Source organism: Odocoileus virginianus, chromosome 2 (genome assembly GCF_023699985.2).
Source record: "Odocoileus virginianus isolate 20LAN1187 ecotype Illinois chromosome 2, Ovbor_1.2, whole genome shotgun sequence".
NCBI lineage: Eukaryota > Metazoa > Chordata > Mammalia > Artiodactyla > Cervidae > Odocoileus > Odocoileus virginianus.
This window is the reverse complement of record NC_069675.1, coordinates 20072423-20077588: the sequence shown is the minus strand read 5'-3', so window position 1 is coordinate 20077588 and position 5166 is coordinate 20072423. Positions and strand designations below refer to the sequence as shown.

Genomic DNA, 5166 nt, shown 5'->3' with positions numbered 1-5166 from the left:
CCGATTAACACATCTCCATAATGATGGCTTTCACCTGTTAGCTCGCATGTGGCTGGCACAGTATGAGATGAGACAGAGTTCACTTCTGGACTGAACTGCGTTTTTCTGCAGGTGAGCTCTCATCTGTATTATGTCCATCTACCCTTGGCAAGAACAAGCCCTGGTATAACCCAGTGTCCCTACACGAGCAGTATATTTGGAGAGTCTGCTATTGCCTTAGAGGCTATAAGTTCGCAAGGGCAAGGAACACGGAATTATTACTCTGAATCTCCAGGCAGCTAATAAAGTATTACACCCTGTGGGCATTTGATAGCTATTTGCTTCTCTTCTCCCACATGAAAGCTTAAGATTCCACCATTTGGGGACTCAGTTCTACCTGGCCACTCCTCTTCCAAGCTCAGCTTTGAGAAATAAGGAGTGTGTCTTCCCATATATGGCTCTTTTCAACGTAATGTGTTCATTTGAGCACCTAGAAACCATGGTGACAGGTGCCATAGAAATAGAAAGAGCAGGGAGGTAGAACACAGAAAGGGAGGGCCCAACACACCAGGGGGCTGGAAGCAGTGCTTTTGGGAGACCAGTGTTTATTTTGAGCCAGCGGGATTATTTATCATGTCTTCATGCACAGCCTCTCCCTTGGGAACGTAGATGCTGTCGCTGCCTCACACACTTACATTCTCTGGGTCTCCAGAGGAGGAGAGACGCTGCATTCAGTGTTTAAAGATACACGTCACCATCACTACGTCCTACCCTTGTGCCACTTGTCACTTTTCAGTGCACAGTCATGCACATTACTTCCCTCATTTGATGCTAACGGCGGGCAGATATTAATAGTATTCACTCCTATTTTTTCTGATGAATTTGAGGCTCAGACTACCTTGTCTAACATCACATGGCAGGTCAGAGGGGTCAGAGCTAACCTCCAGCTCTGTTTCCCTGCGTGGGCCTGCCTCTGCTAAGATCGGGCTGAACAGTGATGGGGATTCAAAGCAGGCAGGACAGATGGCCAGTGCATTTTGGCCCGTGTCATTCAGGTTAGAATGAGCGGGGTACAGTGAACCATGGAGGGACAGCTGGCACTTCTGCATGAAGCCTGCAGAAAGCTGTGATTGGCTGCAGGAGAAATTTTGCTAATTTTATGCCCTGAGACAAAGAAAAAGGTAAGCCTTAAGTGGATCCCGTTTTCAAGGCCGATGGTTCTTCACCGGCATGAGCAAACTTAAGTGCTTTCCACTTGATCTGCCTGTGCTAACCCTCTGGTCCTGAGAAAGGCCACACAGCTGTCTCTGTTCCTCCTCAAAGCAGACTGAGCCAAAGGCAACAGGAAATAAGAGTCCTGGGCATAGTGGCTGGACATGTTCCAACCTCATATCCAGGACCCCGCTTTGTGCATGTCTGATGTAGTTAAACACTGCTGCCTACAAATCCAGCCCCTTCTTGTCTTCATGTTACTGAGAAGCACCCTATGGGGGCTTTCCTGGGACAGATTTCCCTGTCCTTCTGCCTCTTCTATGATTTGCGTAAGCAACAGAATAAGTTCGTGTGTCTTGAGAATGAGTGGTGGATAAGTTTGTTTGAACCACCGTAAGGAGTTTTCATCATGGCTGAAGGTATTTTTTAATGTAGAAATTTCTTTTTCTATTTTAAGTAACCAAAGTCCAGTCTCAAGAATACAGTGTCCAAACACTCCCAGGATTTTTTTCTTATTCATACTGATTCTGCCCTGTTATCATCCAAGAGCCTCTGGAATGGCATTTGCTTTTCGGCAGGTATCTAGAATCTAGGGTCAAGAACTAACTCAGAAAATGGAGTTTCTTTTAAAAAATTACAAAAGAGTTTGATCAGACATGACCTCTAGTGCATCTGTGTTACTATGACACAGGGCTTGTGTACATCTTTTAGCAGAGTTCAGCCCTTCTTGTTGGTGGACAAACTTTGTTACTTGCAGCAAGTTGTTTCAGAAGACCCCACTTCACTGGCTCTTTGACATGCAGCTCCCTTATGTATGTGGTCAATCTCTGGAAAGGGCAGAAAAACGAAGAGTTTCAGGAACTTTTCTATCAAATCATCTTGCTGTCTGTGAAGAACTGATACAACTCAAATGATGATGTCTTACTCTGTTTAGCCAACAGCATTGCCAGTGGACTTTCCAGTCTTGCTCCAGTTGTAATTAGAGGAATAGATTCCAAATATGTCTTCTCCAGTCAACTTATGGATGAACTCATATCTGGATATGATATTGCCCAACTGATCAGATCCACCTAGTTAGACCCAGCGTCCATAAGGCTGGAACAGGTAGTAGAAATCACAAGCCTAGATACAATAGCCAGGACAGGGAAGCAACCTAACTGACAGAAAAATGGATAAAGAATATGTGATACATATATACAGTGGAATATTACTCAGCCATTAAAAGGAACAAAATTGGGCCATGTATAGAGCTACGGATGGACCTAGAGTCCGTCATACAGAGTGCAGTGAGTCAGAGAGAAACAAATATCATATATCAACATATATGTGGAATCTAGAAAAACAGTACTGATGAACCTATTCAGAGGGCAGGAACAGAGATGTAGACATAGAGAAGGGACAGGTGGGCACAGAGGTGGAAGGAGAGGGTGGGAAGAATTGGGAGAGTGACATTGATATATATACACCACCGTGTAAAACAGATAGCTAATGGAAAGCTGCTGTATAGCGCAGGAAGCTTAGCTCGGTGCTCTGTGACGACCTAGAAGGGCAGGATGTGGGGGTGGTGTGAGGGAGGTCCAAGAGGGGGGGATATATGTATGAGTGTGAGTCACTCAGTCGTGTCCAACTCTTTGTGACCCTCATGAACTGTAGCCCACCAGGCTCCTCTGTCCATGGAATTCTCCAGGCAAGAATACTGGAGTGGGTAGCCATTCTCTTCTCCAGGGCATCTTCCCAACCCAGGGATCAAACCTGGCTCCCTGCATTGCAGGCAGGTTCTTTATGGTCTGAGTCAGATACATGTATACATATGGTTAATTTACTTCTTTGTACAGTAGAAACTAACACAATATTGTAAAGAAATTATTCTAAAAAAAAAAAACAAAACAAAACTAAAAAAAAAAAAAAAAAAAAAAAAAACCCGGACAGGAAAAGAAATCATAGGCCTGGAGTACCTAGTATAAGACCTTTGCCAGACTATTGCCTTTTAGGCTCTTGAGTGAGTGCGTGAGTGAAGCCGCTCAGCCGTGTCCGACTCTTTGCGACCCCATGGACTGTAGCCTACCAGGCTCCTCAGCCCAGTCTAACTGCCTAGCAAACTCAGCAGCATGCTCCCCACGTAATGGGCCGCCCACTGCCTCTAGGAAGTCCACCAGGAGATGCTTCTGCTAGCATGCGAGGTGTCCAGCACTACAAAGTTGCCCCAGGTCCTCCCATTAGTGAAGAGCTGCAGGTGATGAACCGCCAGGGCCTCGAGCCCTGGGCAGAAGGCATGCACTCTGCGACCATCGCCTGGTGATCCTCGGAACCACCACTCCGATCTCCCAGGGGCGCTCGGCGCCTCCCACTAGTGTCATCGCGCTATGGCCAGCTCGCTGGAAGAGAAGAGGTCCAGCAGTGCCAGCAGGTGTTCACCATGAAACGAGTCGGCCTGGGGTCCAGGCCGCCATAGATGGTCCCGGGGAAAGTTTTCCGCTGGGTCACGAAGGAAGAGCTCTGGGAGCTCTGTCTTTGTACATGTCTCGGGGAAGAACTCCTTGAACAGACCTCGAGCCTTCTGCATCACCATCAACCCTTGAGTGTCCATGTAGGCCTCACCACGTCCCGCGGGCAAGACTCCTAACCCGCTGCGGTTCCAAATCACCGGGAAACGCACCGCGATGAGGGTGCCACCATCTTGGAGAAGCACCGGACGAAGAGAAAGAGGATGGTGAGGGTGGGGATGAAGACGGTGAAGACGAAGCTGGTCTGCCTGAAGGATATGAGGAAGAAGAGGATGAGGCTCAAGATGAACCAGGACTCTGGTGTCTGTCTAGTTTGGTCTGATCTGTGAGATACCTCTGGGAAGTGGCAGAACCCGGAGCGTGAGGACACCGCGGTGTATTTCTGTACTGGGGTGCATTGATTGGAGATTTTCCTTTTGAAGGGGAAAGAGGTATGATTTGGTCACCTGGTTTTGAGTGGAGTGACTGCTGTAACTGGATTTTCCCTTCTGGGATGCGGAGTCCTGTGGTCACCTGGCACCACCTGAGTTGTGTTTGGAAAAATCCCAAGGCCAAGGCTCGTCTGTACCCCTGTCTGAAACAATAGGTAGGAAATCTTCCATCCTTGTGCTAGGGAACTGTAGCCCTGGGAAGGCATTGAGCACTGGTTTATCTCGTTTTGCTTTGTTTCTGGTAATATCTACTGTGTGAAAGAACAACGGGGAAACTGAGGGCCTGAATGACACTTTTAAAAAACTAGAGTTTCTAAGTATGGCTAATGTGGAACTAAGTTCACTGGCCTGGCTGCCCAACTTAAAAATCTTTGGAAGTTGGAACGTAGTGACAATATAATTTCTGGAGGCTTGGAAGTCCTGGCAGAGAACTGTCTAAATCTTCTTTACAATTTGAGTGGAAACAAAATCAAAGATCTTTCTCTCATATCTTGGCTGTTATAAATAGTGCTGCTATGAACATTGGGCTGAATTTATCTTTTCAAATCAGGAAATTTTGTTTTGCTTTTCCCAGATGTATACCCAGGAGTGGGTTTGCTGGGTTGCATTTGCTGTTGTTGTTCAGTCACTAAGTTGTGTCTGGCCCTTTGCAACCCCGTGGACTGCAGCACGCCAGGCTTCCCTGTCCTTCACTATCTCCCTGAGTTTGCACAAACTCATGTCCATTGAGTTGGTGTTGCTGTCCAACCATCTCATCCTCTGTCACCTCCTCCCCCTCCTCCCCTCAGTCTTTCCCAGCATCATTGTCTCCTCCAGTGAGTAAGCTCTTTGCATTAGTGGCCAAAGTATTGAAGCTTCAGCATCAATCCTTCCAATGAGTATTCAAGGTTGATTTCCTTTAGGATTGACTGGTTTGATCTCCTTGCCATCCAAGGGACTCTCAAGAGTCTTCTCCAAGACCACAATTGGAAAGCATCTATTTTTCAGCACTCAGCCTTCTTCATGGTCCAACTCTTACATCCATACGTGACTATTGGAAA

At 46.9% G+C, this 5166-nt stretch overlaps 1 pseudogene; it reads right to left on the bottom strand.

The window, feature by feature from the left end:
* Positions 1 to 1598: 1598 nt before the first annotated feature.
* LOC110139435 (tyrosine--tRNA ligase, mitochondrial pseudogene) lies at positions 1599 to 3996 on the bottom strand (annotated as a pseudogene).
* Positions 3997 to 5166: the final 1170 nt, after the last annotated feature.